The 23,034-nt window shown below is 48.3% G+C and overlaps 1 protein-coding gene across 3 annotated transcripts in view; it reads left to right on the top strand.

Moving 5' to 3' along the window:
* Window positions 1-18,903: 18,903 nt before the first annotated feature.
* SLC8B1 (solute carrier family 8 member B1) overlaps window positions 18,904-23,034 on the top strand; it is a 244,809-nt gene continuing 240,678 nt past the window's right edge. Inside the window, exon 1 of one of the 3 annotated variants that reach the window (XM_085636233.1) lies at window positions 18,904-19,204. The gene's annotated coding sequence lies outside the window, so the exon portion shown is untranslated. Of the gene's footprint in view, window positions 19,653-23,034 lie in introns of all 3 variants that reach the window. The other 2 variants (XM_085636231.1, XM_085636232.1) reach the window with 2 other exon arrangements.

Here is a 23,034-nt window from a genome sequence, read left to right as displayed (position 1 = left end):
CCAGATTTATCAACCTTTCATATAACACAACGCAGCAAGACACCTTGCTAGGTTGCGTTAATGAGAGAGGGCAGGAATGTGCCATATTTAACATTAATTGGCACGTTCCTCCCCTTTCCTAGTGTCAGGGCACAATATGCTGCCTTGTGCCAATGTAGGCCCCCTTGTGCCGTGGTGCCAGGGTACCTATGTTGTAGGCAGAAATGTTTTTTTGCTGGAAAGCACATTTTCCTGCTGAAAAACAGTCCTCTGAGACTTTTACCTCTTTCTACGTGCACTGCAGAATGCAGCACATATATCGAAAGAAAAATAAAAGAGGAGAAATTAAGATATTTCTCCTTGATATGCCTCCCCTGGGAAGGTGTAGCATTTTGGCAAGCCCCGAGGTCTACCACTCAAAGTAAATCTGGGAATGCACCGGAATCGATGGGTGGGTAAGTAGGAACACCCATGACCCCCATGTAACTCCTTCCCAGGGCAGAGTAACGCAATGCAGTCAATCGCGCTGCCTTGTGTTACTCCAGTTTTACCAACACGGCGGGGCCACACAGGGTGGCCTTGCGTGGCTAGGTAAACCTGACTTTAGTGTTATGTTGCCCTTGCATGTTTCAAGGGCAAGGCAACACTATGACGAATCTGTAGTGTTTTGCCAGGGTGGGCGCGGAGGCAGTGTTTCTTTTTTACTCTATGTTGCAGTGGAAGCTTCTTGCCCTTTTATTTACTCGCTCTATCATAGAGGTTTTCGGTGTTGGCCACATCTCGCACATCAATACCTTCAAACTACTGTCGACTTCATCAGGCTATTGACTGAAGAGTTCTCAGACAGTGCAACGCATCAGTTTCCACTAAACACATCCACTGATAAGTTCTGGTGAAGGGCTTCTAGGCGCTGTGTCTGTTCTCTGCACACGATCAAAATCATTATAGCTACTGCATTATAATGCAGCAAAAAAGGGGCGAAACCAAGCAAAACCTTTGTTCAAGGAAGATTCTGGGAAAACAGGACAACCAGTGAAGAAGCCAGTATATTGAATTCAAGGTGGAAGATGGCTGAATATCAATACAAATATTTGGGCACGGCATGCAGATTTCAAAGATTTACATCTTTTTGAGGGGGGTAAGCAGAGCACAATTGACCACCACTGCAAGTGATAAAAAGGATTACAACTATCTTGAAATCCTTCGCTTTGCAGTAATCATAAAATAACCAGTTATTGTGGTTGGAAGGCGATGCCAATACATGTTTATTAATTACGAGAACCCAGCTTTCTAGTTTTTTTATTTCTTCCCTATACCAGTTATAATGGTGTGTTCCAGTTGCTGGCAAATGAAAAGCAATAGAAGGTAAGATTTTCTCCTCTCTCTGAGGTGTGGTTAGGAGTGAAGAATCCCAGTTCGATGAGACCATTCACAGCTTTCCCACTGGACCACTTTGTGTGATCCTCAGCAAGTCACACTACATGCTAAATTTATGTGTACATGGACATTTTTCTGGTTCTGTTGTGCAGTAGAAATATAGCTGAAAAGCATATGCTGTGCTTCAAACATCCTGATGGACTAGTTAAATGACTTCAGATCTGGGACTTTTGACTGTAGTGTTTTGTAGTATGGTAAGCTTGTTTTTGTCGAAAACTTTCCAAACTGCAGAGGATTATTACAAATCACTGCATATGAGCCGCAAACAGAATGCCTCGGGAAAATGAACACTTGGATACTTTATTGAAATATTAACTTTTATTTAACCAGCTGGCGCAGCATGTTCAAAACGCGTGGAGTGGGACATTGTCTTCAAAGTGAAGTGTGTTTAGTCGAGACTTCACTCTACTAAAGCATGACATGTTTATAATAAACTCCCTGGAAGTTTTGTGGGGCGGGATTATAAACGTTTGATGAGGAACTGCTAAAAGACAAAAGGGGTAATAATTCCACTGGAGTGACACATTCCTGTGCAATCCGGCAAGAGGTCAACTTGGGCCGCATTCTCTTGCGGTTGGACACATGTTTAGCTGACCTTATCCCTGGCTCTGGGCGGGTCAGCGTGACAGCCCAGGGATGGATGGGAGAAAAAAACAAGCATTGGCTGCTCGGCTCACTGAGAACATCAAAGCGGCCGAAAGGGACCCAAAGGGGAGAAAGGAGGGGTGAGTGCAAGCCGAGGTGACAAGAAGGGCTGGGCGAGAAGGGAGGGGGGAATGCCAGCAGCAGAGGAGCCTGATTAAAGCTGACGAAAAGGGAGGGGGAGAAGGGAGGAGGGAGTGTGAGCAGCAGCTGTGCACGTGCACGCCATTGTGCACTCAAGCTTCAGGCCTGAAATCATGCGGGTAGCACTTTGAAAACCCATATACTAAATGTCTCTCCGAGCAGCGCATGTGCGCTGGCTCAGCGAGACCTAAAAATGGGAAGAGTCTGCTTCCCCCTTCAGAGAAACAGAATGAAGTAAAACCGATATGCCAGGTAAGCCTTAATCAAAATCTGGGTGTCACTGTAGAACTAAGGGGAGAGGGTAGGAAACACGACCCCAGATGGGAGCTAAACTCTCTTTTGATCAGCAAAAGCAATTGGGGCAGCTATTGGATCAATACCCAGGGCTAAGTTCAGGCAAACCAGGGCGTACATCCTTAGTAGCCCACTGTAGGACTTGGCCCTTTTTGGCTAAAGTCCCTAAACTTTTTGCTTTCCCGCGAGACCTTTTTTCTGGTGTTGCCAACTTAGATGCTTTGGACACTTTGCCACTGCTAAACAGTGTGAAAGTTCTCCCTGTATAAACTGTAATGGTAATTGGTTGTCCATGATTTGTATGTTTGCCTTGCTAGTAAAGTCCCTAGTAAAGTGCACTATGTGTGCCAGGGCTGGTAATGCAAATGCTACTAGTGGACCTGCAGCACTATTTGTGCCACCCACACAAGTAGCCTTAAAAAGGGAACTCAGACCTGCCATTGCAGTGCCTGTGCGCAGTTTGTTTGCACATCAGACACCCCTATGGTAGGTCCAGGGTACCCCTGGGCAGGGTGCAGAGCATGTGACAGGTAGGACATGTACCAAGGTGTGTACCATGTCCCGACATTGAAATAATCTCTATTTAGTTTTTCACTGTTGAAAGGTCATTTTGACCATAGGATAGAATGGGAAGGCTGTGTAATATGTTTTCCAGCCTATCTTCCCAAAGGCTTAAGATGGAAAGGTGAAGTTTAGTGTGCCTGAACTCACAATGTAATAACACATCTTTTTATGAAGGTGGTTTTTGCGTTGTGTGTTTAGAAGGCACTCTTTTGGAAGTAGCTGGGTTTTTGTGCTCTAACATTTCTGTGTGTCTCTGCATGGTTGTGGATTGACTGTTTGGATTTGAAAGCAATAGGATCTGGGGAATGTCTTGACCCAGGGGAGGAGGTGAGACAGCAATAGGTTGACCTGCATCTGAAGTGTAGGGGGAGGAGTAGCCCCTAGAGGTGAAGAGGCATGGGTTGCTGCTATAAAACAATTGTCCCATCTCCTGCTGAGTGATTGAGAATCCAAAATCCCACTAATCAAAGGAAGAAGGTGTCACTGGTAGGGAGGCAGCCAGAACTGGTTTCACCAGGGGTCAGTGCCCCCTGAACACAAAGACTTTAAAGCCATTGAGAGGTATAACTATGAGAGCTGAAGCCCCTGAACTTTGGAGAATGGCTTGATCAAGATTGAACAAGTCTGGAGCTACTTCGTGGTCAAGAGGAACCTTTGCCAAGGAAGAAACAACTGAATAGACTGAAGGAAAGGACAGACCCTTGCTGTGTGTTCTGGGGCTGGCCTGCAGTTTGCTGTTTTAACCAAGGAAAGGCTAATGGGACATTGCTGTGTGCTGTGTCCCCCTGCTTGAAAGGACTTTGCTGTGCTGTGTCCTGAAGTAATTTATCCCGAAGGGCACGAGGTGAACTGGCTCCCTGTTGCGGAAACACTGGAACACAAAAGTTTTCAGGAGAGTCTCAACGGCGTTGTGTGTGCATGCTTGTTGCAGCCTTAGACCCTCGTAAGGTGTGCCCTGTGATCATGGGCACCTGCAGTCCAAGCAAGGATCAGTGACGCGGTGTACGTGTGCTTTTTGCAGCCTGAACCCCTTTGTGAGGATTGTCCAGTTATCGTGTGCATCGGAATCCAAGTGACTCTCATCGACGTTGTGTGCGTGTGCTTTGTGCACCGTGAGACCTTCGTGAGGATTTGCCTTGTTATTGTGTGCACCGGAGTCCAAGTGAGTCTAATCGACGCTGTGTGCATGTGCGTTGTGCACCGTGAGACCTTCGTGAGGATTTGCCTTGTTATTGTGCACCCGAAGTTAAAGTGAGTCTCAGCGACGCTGTGCACGTGATCTTCGTGCAGTCTGAGACCTTCCTGTAGAGTGCCCGGTGATAGCGCACCCAAAGCTCCAGGAAGTCTCAGCGATGCTGTGTGCATGTGCCCTGTGGCAGCCTGAGATCTTCGTAACAGCAGCGGCCCGGACCGGCAGCCCCGGAGGAGCTGAGCCGCCAGCCCAAGCCCGCCGTTGCCAATTCACAAAAGATTGCATTGGAGGCCCAGCCATTGGACGAGGAAAGGAGAGTGAGTTTGCGCCCCCCAGGTAACGGATATCGACTCCTGGGGCGGGTTGCAGGCTCAGAGAGAGACGCTCTCGGCCTCCCTCTCATTTCGGCAGCGCAAGCCTCTGCTTCAGCTCGTATCGCGGCTCGTATTGCCAAGGGAGTGGCAGTACCGGATCGTAGTGCGGAGCAGCACTTTTTGATTACACCATACCCGTGTTGGGGCAACTGTGGAGAGGCTGACTGCAAGTCAGAAGGAGGGACAGAGGGATCGGTGCTTGAGTGTATTACGCATTATTCTATTTCTGCATCACGGAGTACCTAACTGTCGTATTACACATTGCATCATTTCTGCATAACGGAGTACCTGATTAGAGTATTACGCATGGCATTATTTCTGCATAACGAAATACCTGATTGTCGTATTACGCATTGCGTTATTCCTACATAACGAACTACCTGATTAGTGTATTACGCATTGCCTTATTTCTGCATAACGACGTACCTGGTGGTTGAATTACGCATTGCATTATTCTTACCTTGCAAAGTGCCTGATTGTTGCATTACACATTGCATTCTTTTTACATTGCAGAGTGTCTGATTGCTGCGTTACGCCTTGCATTATTTTTAACATTGCAAAAGTGCCTTATTCTAGCATTACGAACTGTATAACATGATACTAGGGTCACAGGAGAATGTTTAGAAGTGTTCATTAATATCGCCAGAACTTACAAGGGCTGGCTGGCCTAACAACCGGCAAGGAGAAATAGTACACAAACTCATACATTAGATTTATATCTTGTGGTCTTATCATATATCTTTTTATAAAACTTGTGTGGAGTCTTTTGTGGTGTCATCATTGGGTTGCTGTGAGCGTGGTTACAAATACTTTACACATTTGCCTTGAAGATAAGCCTGGCTACTCGTGCCAAGCTACCGAGGGGGTGAGCGGGGCTATCTCAGAAGGTGACCTTCCTTTCCCAGACGTGGAACCACGGGTCCCTATTTGGCCTAAGGTATCTACCTCAGCCAATCAGGGATCCCGGGTCTAACACCCACAATATTATCACTCAGGAAGGACAGGTAGTGAATCTGAAACCTATAGAATACCATAAGCTGGACGGGCAGTGGTAGAACAAGAGATAGAAGCCATGCTTAAAGCGGACATAATTGAATTCTCCAATTGTGTTGGTACCTAAACCGGATGGGAGTCATCCTTTTTGCACAGATTTTTGCCAGGTAAATGCCCACTCAAATTTCGACAACTACCCCATGCCTCGCGCGGATGAACCTATAGAAAGGCTAGGCAAAGCCAAGGTTATGTCTACCATTGATTTAACCAAAGGCTATTGCCAAATCCCATTGACTCGGTCAGCCTGAGACAAAAGGGCCTTTTCTACGCCATCTGGGTTCTATCATTTCAAGGTAATGCCCTTCACCCTCCACGGAGACCAGGCAACCTTTCAAAGACTTATGGCCCTCATATTACGAGCCCACCAAAAATATGCGGAAGCCTGCTTAGATGATATAGTGTTTTAAAGTCCGAACTGGGAAAGTCACTTAGATCACCTTAGAAGCATTTTTAATACGTTGACACAAGCAGGCCTTACCTTGAACCTGAAAAAACCACCCTTGGCACACATCAGCTAGAATACCTGGGTTACACCATGAGCGAAGGAACCATCCAACCACAACATAATAAACTAGAGGCCATTCAAAACATTCCCCAACCCACTACCCGAAAAGAGGTACGTACTTTTCTTGGATTAGTAGAGTATTATCGTAGGATCATCCCTCAGTTTTCTGAAGTAGCTAGTTCCCTGACGGATTTGCTTAGACAAAAACACGGTAGGGCAAGGATAGACTAGGGTACAGCCCAGGAGGACAGTTTTCGTTCTCTGAAACACTTACTATGTAATGCCCCTGTGTAACGCCCTGAACGTCTCAGGATCGTTTAACAGACACGATAATGAGAACGCAACCACTTGTGAAGGTTTAGTTATTTTAATGAAGGCAAAAATAATACAAGGAATAAACAAAGGTTATAGTCACTGGAATCCTCCAGGCTAAGTACGTTACCAGCCCACAGCACGGATGGTCCTAACCGTCCTCTGCATATACGCCGATCCCGGCGTATGCCAACAGAGGGCAGAAATGAAATGGCCGACAATGCCAATCGGTAGGCTGTGAGGGGCACGAAGAGTGTTGGGGAGAATCGAGGAGTCAGGGAAACACCCAGCCGGGGTCTCTACCTGAAGGGAGCAGCCGCTCAACCTCTTCCTCAGACTGCACCGGGACGCGAAGTCACCTCCTGGTGATGCGTCACCGATACCCCAATCACAAGCAAAGAAGACTGAACCGAGAGCAGCCGCTCGATCGATCCCGTGGACTTCCGAGTCTGTAACGCGGCAAACACCTCCTGGTGTGCGTTACAGCTGGCAGTCCCTGTATCTCTGGTCGGGCTGGGAGTTACGACTCCAACCAGCAAAAGCGCCACTGCGCTTTGACTCAGCCGAGTCAGAAAGCGAAGCTCAATGGTTATCCGGTAGAGCTTCCGGGTCCTTCACAGGTGACGATGGGGCAAGACACGGCCCAGGGAGTAACGACTCGACCTACCTCCGTTCTTGCCTTACTGGAGCACCACTCCGGAACACTGCTCTTCACTAAGCAGGTACGTCGGTGTAAACACAATATCCGACAGCGTTGTACCTCCCGGTTCCTCCCTTTATAGGGCGTGTTTTCCTTGAGTTATGTAACAGCTCTCCTGTTTACATAAGGGCGTGTTTCCTTGAGTTATGTAACAGCTCTCCTGTTTACATAAGGGCGTGTTTTCCTTGAGTTATGTAACAGCTCTCCTGTTTACATAAGGGCGTGTTTTCCTTGAGTTATGTAACAGCTCTCCTGTTTACATAAGGGCGTGTTTTCCTTGAGTTATGTAACAGCTCTCCTGTTTACATAAGGGCGTGTTTTCCTCCCCTCGCATGACAGGAATTCTTGACAGTACATCCTCCCTCTCAGCGGCTCCCCACGGGTCCAGCGCTGGCAGGAAAACGCCGATGGAACAAGGAGACCAAGCGCGGAGCATGAACCCCTTCAGCCGGTTCCCATGACTGCTCCTCCGGGCCATAGCCTTTCCACGCAACCAGGTACCACAGCTTCCCCCTGCGCCATTTGGACGCCCGTATGCCCGACACTTCATACTCCACCTCCGACTCCACGCATACCGGCCTGGGTGTCCCAGACGGCTTGGAGGGTGCTGGTTTGAGCAATGATACATGAAAGACAGGGTGTATCCGCAATGACTGGGGCAAGCACACCTTCACGTTCACGGGACCCATACACTTGGTAATTCGATAGGGGCCCATGTACTTGGGATGGAACACACTGTTCTTTCGAAACCTCATGTTTCTTGTGGATATCCAGACGTAGTCTCCAGTGCGGTACAGTGGCCCCGGCCTTCTCTTCCTGTCTGCCGCAGCCTTGTATCTTCTCTTGGCCTCTATTAGGACAGCCCTTGAGCGCATCAACGTGTCTTTTATGTGTGCCACCCTGTCCGCTATGGCGGGAATCCTGTCCTCTCTGAACGGATGTAGAAATGGCAAGAACCTGGGATGTTGGCCATAGTTGCTATAGAACGGAGATGACTGTGTGGAGCTGTGAGTGGCGTTGTTATAGGCTATCTCTGCAACCCATAGCAAGTCGACCCATTCTTCCCTGCCCTGGTCCACAAAACATCGCAGATACTGTTTGAGCGTTTGGTTCAGGCGCTCGGTTTGGCCGTCCGTTTGAGGGTGGTAGCTGGTGGACAGGGCGGTCTTAACATGCAGCGCAGTGCACCAAGTCTTCCAGAATTGCGCAGTAAACTGCGACCCCCGGTCCGACACGATCACTCCAGGTAATCCATGCAGTCGTACCACATTCTTTAGGAGTAGTGACGCCAATTCCCCGGCCGTAGGGACTCTCTTGCAGGGGATGAAGTGCCCCATTTTCGTCAAGTAATCCACCACCACCAGTATTGCCGTCATCCCCTGGTCTACCGGTAGGCCCACCACGAAGTCCAGAGATATGCTATCCCATGGTCTATCCGGGGTCGGAAGTGGATGTAAGAGCCCTTGGGTTCGGCCATGGTCGGCCTTCATGGTAGCACACGTAGGACACTCCTGTCCCCACCTCCTGACATCCACTCTCATGGTTGGCCACCAGAAATGCCGTCCCATGCTAGCCACCGTTTTTTCAAAGCCCAAATGACCTGCGCATGGAGAGTCATGGCACCAGATGAATGCTTGTTTCCTTAGCCTAGGCGTGGGTATCAATAGGCACCTGCCCTTCAGGGGTATCCCGTCCTTCAGCTGCCATTCTCTGTGACTGAGGAGCCACCTCCGCCATGCGAATGACCTGATCCCTCTCTTTATTCCCCTCAGGAAAGTATCCGGTTGGATAACCCCCAATACCATCCTCGGGGAAATGATGGAATGCTCGGTCGCAGGCAATGGTTCCTTAACTGCAGATTGACGGGACAGGGCGTCCGCCTTCCGGTTTTCCGTCCCCGGCCGATATGTGATGCGGAAGTTGAACCCCGCAAAGAAGATCATCCACCGCAGCTGTCTGGGAGAAAGGTGTCTTGTGGCCGTCATGAACTGTAGGTTCCGATGGTCCGTGTACACCGATACCACATGTCTTGCCCCCATCAACCAATGCCTCCATTCGGTGAAGGCGTCCTTGATTGCGAGAAGCTCCTTCTCCGCAATATGGTAGTTGCGTTCGGCGTCGTTGAGTTTGCGGGACATGTACGCAACGGGATGAAGCACCCCTGTGTCGTGGTTGCGTTGGGACAAGATAGCCCCCAGCGCCACATCCGATGCGTCCGCTTCCACCACGTAGGGGAGATCCGGATCGGGGTGAGCCAACACCGGCGCCTTACCAAAGGCGCTTTTCAGGGCCTCAAAGGCTGTGTTCGCTTCAGGGGACCAGACAAACTCCTTGGACTTCCTCAGTAGCTGTGTGATTGGGGCCACCAATCCTGAAAATCCATCTATAAACCGCCTGTAAAAGTTGGCGAAGCCAATGAAACTTTGGACGTCCTTCACGCTTTGGGGCACCGGCCATTCTTTCACCGCCTTGATCTTTCGTTCTGCCATCTCCTGTCCCTCTGGACTCAGCATCACTCCGAGGAATTCCACGGATGTGACGTGGAAGTCACACTTGCTGAGTTTACAAAACAGCATGTTTTCCCTCAGCTTTTGGAGCACAGCTTTGACGTGGTGTACGTGCTCCTCCACACTGGACGAATAGATGAGGATGTCGTCGATATATACGACCACGTAGATATCCAACTCCTCTCTGAATACCTCATTCAAAAAGTACTGAAAGGCTGCCGGGGCGTTGCACAGACCGAACGGCATGACGAGGTACTCAAAAAGGCCGAACCTGGTCTTAAAGGCGGTCTTCCACTCGTCTCCGTCCCTCATGCGCACCAGATGGTATGCCCCTTTCAAATCCAACTTGGTGTAGATACGAGCTTTCTTGACCTGTTCCAGAAGTACACTGATGAGAGGCAAGGGGTACCGATTCTTTACGGTTATCGCATTCAATGCCCTAAAGTCCACACAGGCTCTCAGCTCCCCATTAGCCTTCGGGATGAAGAAGAGTGGCGAGGCAGCCGGAGACTTGGACGGGCGGATGAATCCTAGCTTGAGGAGTTTATCCAGGTACCCCCGGAGATGCACGTTTTCAGGCTCCGTCAGGGCATACAGCCTGCCGCTGGGAACGCTGGCCCCTGGCACCAGGTCGATCTGGCAGTCAAACTGTCTATGTGGTGGTAGCACTTCCGCCTTCACCTCATCAAATACATCCTCAAAACTGTGATAAGCCTGGGGGAGAGCCACATCTTTTTCTGCCGCTGTAGCCACCGTCTGACTCCCGCTCTCATCTGCGTCAAGGGATTCCGTTCTTATTCCACAATGCAGGATGCAATACGGTGACGTCAGTTCGATGCGATGTGTTGGCCAATCCACAGAGGGGTTGTGTTTCTGTAGCCACGGCAATCCCAATATGACGCCATATTGGGGCGCTCGGATGATGTTAAAATCGATTTGTTCCAAATGGTTCCTCCCACATCTCATCGGAAGGACCCCCGTGTGCTGCCCGATGGGCCCCGTCACCAATCGCCTTCCGTCTACAGCATAGACGTCTTCGGGTACAGCTTTGGGAAGAAGCACTAGCCCTAGCCTGCATGCCTCGTTGTGGTCCATAAACATGCCAGTGGCCCCTGAATCCACCATGGCCACAACGGGTATCCACTGGTCATGCACTCCCACGTGCACCGTGAGAAACAGGTGTCGTTGTCCCTTAGTGACCGAGTTGGAAAGTGAAGGGATGGATGAGTGACTCCGAGATGCCCCTTCTTTGGTCTGGGAGTCCTCTAGTTTTCCGCCGGTACGTCCACCACGGCTGTTACCGACCATTTGGCCCGATAACGTGACGTCTTCGGTTTGGCAGGGCACTCACGTACGTAGTGGCCTTTTTTGCCACAATATAGGCACAATCCTTGTTTACGGTGTGACTCTTTCTCCGTGGCTGTGAGGCTCGCTCGTATTGCGCCGATGTCCATGGGTTCTCCCATGGATGCGGTGGCAGTTTCAGGACTTCCCACTGTCACATAGGATGGAAGGGATTTTCATTTTCTCCCATGATCCCCCTTTCTTTCACTTAGCCTATGTTCCAGCCGTAATACCAGGTTGATAAGGCCCTCACATGTCTTGGGTTGTGGGTCAATATGAGCCACGGCGTCTTTGAGCTCCTCGCACAGCCCGTGATGGAAGAGCGCCGTCTGTTTAGCAACAGGCCACTTGGTTTCCGCAACCAGCCTTCGGAACGCGTTGAGATACTGCACCAGGTCGTTGGATCCCTGTCTCAACTCAAGCATTTCACGGTCCGCCGTGTACGAGTCAGCCCTTCTGTCGAAGACCTTCAGGAATTCCTCGCGAAAAGCACCCCAATCACATAAGATGGGGTCGTCCCTGCTCACCAGAGGTACGGCCCATTGTGCCGCGTTTCCAGCCAAATAGGATATAAGGAAAGCCACACGAGCCTGACTCGTGGGGAACGCCCTTGGTTTGCACGATAAATGTAGCGCCACTTGTGTGAGGAATACCTGCACTGTGTTAGGATCCCCACTGTACCTCTCTGGTGTTGCTAAGGGGACGGCTACCGGCATTTCCACTACTACCGCAGGGGTCTGGTTCGTGAGGGAGGTGCTGGGCGTGAGCGGGTCCAAATGGATAGCATCCAGTCTGGCTTTTACATCGGCTGTTTCTTGCCTGGAGGCAGCCAATTCAATTTGCACGGTCGCTAAAGCAGCCAGCACATCATCAAGTGTTGCCATGTCTGTTATCGACCGGGAGACAGTTAGTGTTTATTAAGGTCGGATATTTTGTAACGCCCTGAACGTCTCAGGATCGTTTAACAGACACGATAATGAGAACGCAACCACTTGTGAAGGTTTAGTTATTTTAATGAAGGCAAAAATAATACAAGGAATAAACAAAGGTTATAGTCACTGGAATCCTCCAGGCTAAGTACGTTACCAGCCCACAGCACGGATGGTCCTAACCGTCCTCTGCATATACGCCGATCCCGGCGTATGCCAACAGAGGGCAGAAATGAAATGGCCGACAATGCCAATCGGTAGGCTGTGAGGGGCACGAAGAGTGTTGGGGAGAATCGAGGAGTCAGGGAAACACCCAGCCGGGGTCTCTACCTGAAGGGAGCAGCCGCTCAACCTCTTCCTCAGACTGCACCGGGACGCGAAGTCACCTCCTGGTGATGCGTCACCGATACCCCAATCACAAGCAAAGAAGACTGAACCGAGAGCAGCCGCTCGATCGATCCCGTGGACTTCCGAGTCTGTAACGCGGCAAACACCTCCTGGTGTGCGTTACAGCTGGCAGTCTCTGTATCTCTGGTCGGGCTGGGAGTTACGACTCCAACCAGCAAAAGCGCCACTGCGCTTTGACTCAGCCGAGTCAGAAAGCGAAGCTCAATGGTTATCCGGTAGAGCTTCCGGGTCCTTCACAGGTGACGATGGGGCAAGACACGGCCCAGGGAGTAACGACTCGACCTACCTCCGTTCTTGCCTTACTGGAGCACCACTCCGGAACACTGCTCTTCACTAAGCAGGTACGTCGGTGTAAACACAATATCCGACAGCGTTGTACCTCCCGGTTCCTCCCTTTATAGGGCGTGTTTTCCTTGAGTTATGTAACAGCTCTCCTGTTTACATAAGGGCGTGTTTCCTTGAGTTATGTAACAGCTCTCCTGTTTACATAAGGGCGTGTTTTCCTTGAGTTATGTAACAGCTCTCCTGTTTACATAAGGGCGTGTTTTCCTTGAGTTATGTAACAGCTCTCCTGTTTACATAAGGGCGTGTTTTCCTTGAGTTATGTAACAGCTCTCCTGTTTACATAAGGGCGTGTTTTCCTCCCCTCGCATGACAGGAATTCTTGACACCCTGTTCTGACCTGTCCAGACTTCAGAAAGTCATTTGTGTTACAAACGGATGCCTCCGACAGAGGACAAGGAGCTGTCTTGTCACAACCAGATTCCCAAGGTCTATTACGTCCAGTATTGTTCCTGAGCAGGAAGCTGTTTACCAGAGAGACCCATTATGCCACTATGGGAAAAGAAAGCCTAGCCATAAAATAGGCCATGGAATCATTACAGTATTACTTGTTCGGACGTCACTTTTTTCTGTTAACAGATCATGCTCCTCTTACTTGGTTAGCTACACATAAGGATACCAATGTCAAAATACTTCGATGGTTCTTAGCTTTACAGCCCTTTTCCTTTCAGACTATGCATATCCCAGGGAGACTGCGGGGAAATGTGGACTAGCTCTCCCGCTTTCCTGTATCGGAATGGCCCGATCGTCCATCCTGGGAAGAGAGGCACTCTGGTATGGAGCAGTCAGCAGCCGCGGTGTCTGGGAATTTCAAGATGGCGCCCAGCTTTCAGATGCCAGCGGAGGAGGTCGGCGGTCGAGAAACGTTTGATGACCCGCTGATTTCATCACCAGGGAAAGCGTAGGGGCTGAAAAGAACGCCGGAGGAGTTGGCCTGGGTGTTCCATAGAGGGAAGAAGAAGTAGGACCACAGGGAAGAGGGGAGGAACACCAGGAAGAAGGACCAGTTGCGGGACCTGCCCAGGGCGGAGAGCGAGGACAAACGGAGGAAACCGACCCGGCCGAGACATCGAGGATACTGGAGGTCGGAGGACTCGGCCAGAAGAGGGAGGGTTCTCCAACAACAACTGCCCGTGTATCCGGACGTCCCCAAGAGAGACAGGACGCCGCAATATCCCGTGCTGTGGTCCAGGAGGACCGTGGCTCCAGGCAAGTGCCTTTTGTACAGTACTGGAGGAGGTTGGTGGGGAGAGGGTTAAAGGGAATCCTGCATGAGTAAAAGGGGCACAGACTAGGACTTCTCCCTTCACACTCCCAGTTTCCCTCACACAGCAGTGATAGCCTACCTAGGTGGAGGGATAGCACTATTGTATTAGCCACATAGACAAAGGACTGACCCATGGTGTTTTCTGTTTCTGTTTTGGGGACGTCTGGCTCCCTTGACAAGAGAGACGAAGACTAAAGGCGAGTTAACCGGAGGAAGAAGCCTCATCTTAGCGAAATTGAAGTACTGTGGGCTTTGTCCTCTTATGTTTAGTGATCATCCAGTATTCTGTCCTTAACCCAGTGGCTGGAGACTGTAACCATCACTTTTCAATAAATTTCCATTCTTTTGGTTGCTTCCACTCATCTACTCACCAACCCATAATGGCTACTCGTATACTTCTGTAGAGACCGCAACCACCGGAACAACCTGTTCCCAGCAAGGAGGAGGGGAGAAGGAATACGACAGTGACCCTCAACAGGACCCACAGGCTGGAGGCACTGGAGCTGCGAGAGGACCTCGAGCAGCTCACCAAAAGATGCAGGCTACGGTGCAAAAAATGTGATGTGGATGAAGACTTTGGTCACTGGAGATGCTTGAGGTTGGGGTTATGTGGAGCCCGAAGATCTTGGTGGACGGAAGCCAAAAGCCTTTGCAACAGTAAATCGACACAGTGCACAGGGGTTCGGTTCCTGCAGCTCCCACTGGGGATACTAGCCTTAAACTTGGTGAGAGGGCAAGGCAGGCCTCGAGAGCTGTGGAGAACCACCACTTGTATTTTTGAGCCTTTTAGAGTCTGTAGCAGCACAAGTTCAGCACACCGGTCAGCTTAGTTGTGGTCCCTGCAGATGCAGGGAAGTGACTCCTTCACTTCATGGGAGATTCATTCAGGTGTCTTGGATGCCCACAGGCCTTGGAAGGTTCCTGTATGGTGCACAGGCACAGACGATGCAGCAGACTGAAAGTGGGACGAAGTTGAGCCCAAACGAAGTCCAGCGGAGTCCAGAATGCCCAGACAGTAGAAGTTGAAGTGGTGTCTAAATTGAATAGTCTTCTACGATGAATCTAGGGACCTACACCAAGGTAAGTCCTTAAGTACCCTAAAGAAAGGGCTGGGACGATTCAGAGGACCATCCCAGGGGAGGGTTTGGACAGGGTGGAGGTTACTCCCATGTAATTTGTCCAGTTTTGCACTAGAGCGGGAGCCAATGGCTCCCAGAGCTAGTTTGAACTGGGCTATGCAAGAAAGCACCAAATGTGCCCCTCATGCAGACTGAGTGGTGCTGACAAGCTCACGCACCCAGCCCTAATACACTAAATCTTGTCTGGTAGGTGGTCACACCTCCCTATGACAGGATACCTATTGTTCTGCCTTACCCTACTCGAGCTTGGCTCAGCAGCAGGAGGGCAGATTCGTGTCTCTGGTCGGTAGCTGCCATGTTGTGCTGTCCGGGTCTAGAACACTGGTACCAGGAGCACTGAGACCTTAGAGGAGGACTCTTCAGTGCTTGGAATCATACCTCCCACACTGTTTACGGTGTAGGGGTAGAATTCCAACATGTTTGACACCAAACATGATAGGATTCGTTGCAGCCAATTTCGAGATGGTCATCGCGTAATTACGCGGTGCCCCTCTATATAGTATATGGCTGCTTCACTTACAACCTGGGAGAATGGACTCCGTAGGCTGTAGGGTGTCCTGCTCATGCAGGGGCACCCTCACACTTAGAACAAAGCACCCTGCCTTCAGGATTGCAAAGGCCTGCTATAGGGGTGATTTATAAGTGCAGTGACTCTAGATATAGGAAACCTACATCTTTCGTAAGTGGTGCTTACACCAGCTTACACAGGCTGCAATGGCAGGCCTGTAGTTACAGTTTGAATGGCCTCCCATGGGTGGCATAATGCATGCTTCAGCCCATGGGGGACCTATGGGGTAACTATGCCCTGGGTACCTTAGTACCGTATACCAGGGACTGATAAGGGTACCCCAGTATCCAATCTGGGGTGTATCTAATTACTGAACATAACAATTTAAGGGAGAAAGCAGAGGGACTGGGGTCCTGATTTGTTCCCTGTGAGACTAGTCAATAACAGCTTAGCACCAGGCAAAAAGTGGGGGTAGCCATAAAAGCAGATCCTACTTTCCTACAGCAGGGTTTTTAGTGGAATGAAAATACTGTGTGGCGTGGTCTCTAAAAGGAGTGTGGTAAACCTGTTAAAGGGGCGTGGCCAACACAATTTGGGGCTGGGCCTAAATCATGAGAACTAGAAATGCGTGCTTAAGAAATTCTTGAATTCACATTCCACAAAAGATAATAAAATAGTAAAACGTTACATGGGACCTGTGCGCAGCACAGGCGGGCAACAGACACAAATTAGCATATTTAAAACAATAGCAGTGTAAGCAGAATGTAATGAGCCCTTGTCCAAGGAAGGACTTGGGTCCCCAGGCTGGTCTTTGAGCTGTGAAATTCAGTGATAATCAAGGATCAGTAGGCCCCTCAAGCTATGGGTCCCAGTGCCACTGTACCTGCTGCACCAATGTAAGCTGTGCTCTTGTATCCGATAAGTGGTGGCAGCTAGACAGAGGTGCAGACAAAGGATGGCACAGACGTCAAACGTTAAATGGCCGTAGCATGGCCACCTTTTTAAAGAGATGCTACTCTGTGTTAAAGAATTACATTTTTTTAATTATCATGTTTAAACATGATATTTGATGCATGGTTTATATTTACATTCTGATCCTGAGCATAGCAGATACCCATCGTCTCTGGGCATGCATGCAGAAGCCAAGGGGGGTCCCAGGGTAAGCTTAGCAGCTGTGTAATGCCATAAATTCAGATATTAACTTGACATAATGTACAATTGCTATAAATAGCATGTGTGCATTAGCGTGCTGTGTGTTGAAATCAAGCCTCCATTTCATTGTTGGGTGTGTGGTGGTGGTGGCTGACACACTCTAAGCTTATCAGCCTGCCTTTGAGCCATGGCAGTGCCAGTCAACGAATCAATAAACATGACATGTTGGCAATGAATGCCCTCAGATGAGTCTCTCCTCCATGCCACGTTGATTACGATAAAATGTGTGAAACCCGGCTCATGACCTGCATAAACTTGTTTTCCTATGGTTAAATTTGGCAGGTTAGACATTCTTGGCTCCACATCAGCCTGAGGCTAAACTGCAACTGCATTTAAATTGTGATCGGGCAATAGCAGGTGCGCAAGAGGACGGAAAGGCGCGACAAAAACATAAAAGGCCAGTTCCAACCAAGTGCCACCTGTGACTTGCATTATTCTAATGTGGTGTCTATCCAGGGATGATTCCCTTTGGGTTTCAAATAGCATTAGATCCAGCAGCAGAGCAAAGGACATGCATGTAGGAGGAGAGGTCGAGTCCACACAAAACCAAGCAGAGCAGCTGCAAGAAGCTCCAAGGTGACTGCAGCCATGCTGCTGGATTCCAGCAGAGAAAGGAGGCATAGGGGGCCAAGGTACCTTTAAAAAACACCCCTCCTCTTACTATTACTTTTCAGGTTCCAGATTCATGGCGTAAGTATTACGTGTGACTCAGGTAACGATGCGCGCGCCATCTTTGTTAAGCTTGCCCTCTCCAGTCTGTATTGCAAGGGCAGGGCTTGCAAAGAGAGCCCAAAAGGGGCAGGTTTCGATGCCCTGTTTATAAAATTGTTAGTGCTCAGCACCGGCTGGACCCCGGCCACTGAACGCCCTGCGTAGCCCTAAAATGGTACTTACCTCCATTTACCTCTACCATCCCTAAACTCATTCTTTCCACTCTTTACCTCGACCCATCCCTAAACACTAAAATCACCTTTACCTATACCCACCCCGAACCTCAAAAGTTACTCTTATCTCTACCCACTTTAAAAAAAATTACAATCAGTATTTTAAATAAAATACTTACCTGCGTGACAATGGTACAAATACTTAGATGCGTGGTAAAGATGCCACTTGAAAAAGGATGTTTCCAGGGCTTTAAGTGCGATGAAAACTTGGGGGTGGGGGTCTTTCAAAGGGGCGTGGCCAATGTATTAAGGGCGTGGCTTAAAACACAAACTAAAAATCTGTGCTTGGCATAGTGTGCCGTCCGACTGGTATTTTGCTGTTTCTGTCATTGCATCTAGTTATATTATATATAGGTATGTAATATAACAAGTAACATTATACCTACAACAAGCCAGGACTATTGGCTTTGTCAATGGTTGTTAGTTGCATAAGATACATAAGCAACAACTATGGCTTTGTGGTATATAATATTGAAAATGGTTTTGTTCTGAAATGATGAGACTGTGAAAGAACGAAAACGAGTATCTTTTAAGTTACACATCAGAGGCTTTGAGCAGTGGTACTGCTGCAGCGTCTACATTTTTTTTCACCCCGAGGTTGAAAGCAACAATGGAGAGCTCGATAGGGGCCCGTCTCAGCACCTGCTTTTAAGAACTGCCGATGCTGAGCCCCGGCTGGACCCGGCCCACTTATAGCCCTGGCTGTTTCCCTTGCAGAATGTTTAACATAACCAAAACCCCTTGTTGCGTCGACCTCTGAAGAATGAAAAGAAAGACAGATTAGATAGATATACAGTGCTATACTCATCTTTGATGGCGCTTTAGAAATGCTTTTAAGATATCAAAGTACAAACATGTAACTGTCTATTCCAGAAGAGCATTTACCCATTGAAGTATTTTTCAGGCCACGTGGCAGTGCTCGTTTTTTTTTTCTTGGAAATATATGCTTTATATTGATGAGCAAACAGTTTGCATTCCCGCACACACTTTATAAACGCGACTTTGAAATCGTTGAACAGCAACTCTGGGTCGCGTCACGTGAATCAAAATATTAAAATAACTAAATCGCAGGCTGCCTGACAGTGTCAGCGGGCGCGCTGTGCAGGAAGTTGTCGGTGCCGGAATGTGGGGCTGGCCCTTTAAGCAGGAAGCAAGAGTGGTTGTTTGTGCTGCTTCAGCTGTACTCGGGTGTACTCTGAGGAAGGGGGCAGACTGTCATGTGCTGAGCACGGGACTCGGCGACACCTGAGGCTGACACAATCCTTCTAGGAGGTGGGGGGACTCCAGGCTGACAAAAAGCCCTCCTCCTAAAAGATCCCGTGAAAGAACACCTGCGGCTGGCACAGAGCACCCCTGGGTCGTTAGGACACTTGAAGCTGGCGAAATTCTCTCCCTCCGAACAGAGAAGGTGAGCACACCTGACGGAACCAGCATGGGTAGGGCCGAAGCCCTGGTTCTCTATCTCTTTCTTTGTGACTTGCTCAAACCTATCGAGGGGATTCATTGCTTGACAGTTAGCATGCTGGGAATTGTAGGCATGTGCTTATTTCTACCAGGCAAGTGAGACTAAAAGTCTCAGCATGCACCATTATTTAATGAAAGCTATCACTAGGACTGTCTGAACATCACCCCAGTGAAATGCAGACGTCGGTCGTTATGCCGGAGTGTTGTTACCCCAAAGCTTTGCCTTTTATTGTGTCGCACCGCTCACCCAGTTCACTATCCCAGGAGGGAGACGAGAGGGTGACCCCCCAGAAGTGAAGGATGCCGAATCATGGTGTGTGAAATGCATGGAAGCTTTTGTAGTCTATGAAAATGTTGGTCTGTTACACGAGTGAAAGCAGGTTCCAAGAAAGGTGAGCAGTGATTTTTTTTATTTAATCTGCTTCAAAGCACTAGCTTTCACGTTTTCGAGTGAGCACAGAAGAGCGAGGTAACCCTGTCTTCGGGGTGTGTTCCTCTCATCAGACTTGGCGTTGGAAGTTGGGGTGCGGCAGGTGCAGCATCCTAGGGCGTAGAGGAGACTACATTTCTTGGGGGACACGGGCTGCCTTAAAGAGAGCTGAACCTGGGTCTGGCCTGGCTCTAAGAGACAGGTCACGAGCCGAGCCATAAAAGATGCAACAAATGTTATGAAAATGATAGACTGTAAAATGGAAAAACATGGATTTTTCAGCTTATTGAAGTGTTTCAATGACGTGTAAACGATTATTTCACTGAACTGTGACGTTTATTGAAATATTTTTTTGAAAATGAAACATTCGAGAATGCCGCCATTGCCTTACAATTTTGCCATAAATTATACAAAACTTGTCAGCTTGTTATGTTTTCTATTCAGGATTGACTTTGGCACTGGTGCCGTATGGTGCTACAATCCCATTTTTTATTTTTGTGTTATTTTTTTTTTTGGCCCCCTCCAACCAATTCCTCCATGACCTCCTCGGATTCCTTCACAACCACCTGGCAAAAGTGACCCTCATCTCTTCAGACCCCCTTTCTCACATACATTTCATTTGTTTTGAAGCACTGGTGAAGGCAGGCTTTACTATTCCACTCAGCTGTCCACAGAAAATACAGACCTGTTCTTTGCAGCAGGCATATTAACCCTCTGTGCTACTTTATGGCAAGTCAAAACTGTCACTAGATAAAACTTTGATCTCCCTCTCTCTCGCAGGAACATTAATCACAAGAGTTACCTTGACATTTTTATTGCTGCCTGAATGTTGACAATCATAAGTTATTGCTAAAGACAAATCCCTCCTTTAGGTCAGTGCCCAGTGCGGCCTCATCCGCCCTGCTGCCCTAAAGCCAGCACCGGTCTCTAGTTACATAGCATATATTGTTATTAAATGTGAACCAATATTATTTTATATTAACCATATATAAGCAGGGTTTTTGTAGAGCTCGGAGTTACATAAATGCACTCTCAAGCTGTATGGGTAATGAAAATGATACATATTGATGGAAATCAATGGGCCGAGGATCACACAATTTGGTCAAGTGTGGATGTCGGTATTTGAGTTCAAGGTAGCAAGTAACACAGTTCAGACAATGCAGGGTTACGGCCTTCTCTCTTCTGTTTACCATCAAAGTTCAGACTTTTGTGCTCAGTTAGAATTAGTGTATGGAGTTTAATAAATACACTCACCAGAATTTACTTTAAACTTAGTCTATACACACATACATACCTGTGCTTACTCTTTATTTACTTTATTTTGGCATATGACCATAAAAGTAGCAGAATTAGAACATCTTTAAAAAAGAAAAACAATAATATGTCAGCTTAAAAATATATACAGATACCATGCATAAAGTATGCCCTCTTGGCCTAGGGACACAAAGCAGATATGCAAACACTTGACTATAGAGAAAAACCTAATATGGTCCGTCATGCCTGAAAGTAAAGTTTATACGTCATGCTGAAATATATGTATTTGTAGAAGCTTCAGACCAGAATAATAAACTTTAAAAAGCAGATACTCTGATAAAATGGTTAGTTATATCATTCAAGGCAGTGTTTTTCTGGTTGGAATGTTTCTTCAGACACTGAAGATCAAACATAGCGACAGAGGATGCGTGGCTGTGCTTCCAAGTGTCTCCTTGGAGAGCTGGCTCAGCAAACAGAACTCTTGTAGGAGACGCTCAACATTTCAAAGACTGGGGTTATATGATTAACAAAACAAAGAGGCCATAGAGCCCCCACTGAGTTTGCACAACGGGTTTCAAGGAGATTTAGGTGATGTGCAGCATGGCTTAAGAGTACTATATGTTCTGTCTATTGTTTACTCACCTATTTCCCCTTAAAAAAAAAACTGTGATGGGTGTTCTACTTCAAATCTGGGGAGGGTTGCCCTGTGTCTCCCCACCCCAAAAACTGTGGTGGATAAATTCCTACGGTCCTTCTTGGGTCCCAAGCCACTGGCAAGTCCAAGTGACCTGGAGGACTTCAGCAGGGAAATCGGCAATGAAGTGTGAGCCTTTAAAACATTTGGGGGGGTCTGGTCAAAAGGTTTTGCACCTCACTAGGGAAAAGGAATACATTCATTTTACATATTGCACCCTATTTTTTTCCCCACAAACAGAATAAATCATGGGCAATGGACTAGCCCAAGTCAGCTATTGACTAACTTCACTGTGAGTGACTGAATTCTGCTTTTTCACAAGGAGCATGTGCACATCCCACTAGTAGTTCCCTTCTGTGCCAGACACTGCTATGTCAAAGTGTGTTTTTTTGAGACGAAAAAATAACATTGTCGCTGTTCGCTATTTTTTTGTTTGTTTTGGCTAGGGCCCAGCAGCTCCTCCAGCAATAAAGTTGTCAGAAAACAAAACAAAAAGGGCATTGATAAAAGCCAAAAGGCTGGCAGTCAAGGCCAGACCAGTTGGCTCAGCGAATGCTTTTTAGGTCTCGGCTAGCGTGGCTGCACACATGCACAGCTCACTCGGTGAGATTTAATGTCTTTGAGGAGTTTCAGTAAAAGGCTTTAAGCCCCGCCCCTCTCTTCCATTGGCTGGCGTCACCGTTTATGCTAAACGGTGGACAGTCATTGGAAAAGAGCTTTCTATGTTGCCTCCCTTTGGCTTTTTGGGACGGCCTACTTGGACTCCCTCGCCTGCTTTCCTCCTGTCGCAAAAGTTTTCTTATCTTTATGGGGCCATGTGTTTCAAACACATGGCCCCCTAAAGACCAGCTCCGGCGCGAGCGCTGTTTGACCGATATGCCTGTATTTATCCTCCCGGTTTTTTTTGCTCTTTTTAGCAGTTTTCCTTACCTATGATTCGTATGTTGAAAAATTAAGCTACTACTCGGATTTTTCCATATTTATTTACCAATAAATGTACAGTCTTGCTTTGATGACTATTGGGTTTTAGCCAGACATGATAAATCCATTCACATAGATGAAAGTAAAATCTGCTTTCTGTTTCCGTCTTTATTTAAAAGTAATTACAGAAGGGTAATTGGATGTTTTTTCTGGCTGTATCAGTAAATGAAAAATCTGTGAGCCTAAATCATTGCGCACAGGAATCCGCATGAGGACGCCAGGCTGCTGCTGAACGCGTTCCAAAGTTACACGGGGCTTTGGCCAAACGAAGGCCGGAACACCGAGCTTCCCGCGCAGGAGCAGCTCTGGCCAGCGGGCGTTTATTAACCACGGAAACAATGCACTGTGGGCAAGTCTGGGACGGCTCGTACCGTAGACCGTCCGACTCCAGGAAGCGGGGTGCGTTGCGCACATA

This window comes from Triturus cristatus, chromosome 11 (assembly GCF_964204655.1).
Source record: "Triturus cristatus chromosome 11, aTriCri1.1, whole genome shotgun sequence".
NCBI classification, from domain to species: Eukaryota; Metazoa; Chordata; class Amphibia; order Caudata; family Salamandridae; genus Triturus; species Triturus cristatus.
The sequence above is the reverse complement of the archived record's forward strand: the minus strand, read 5'-3'. Positions and strand labels throughout refer to the sequence as shown.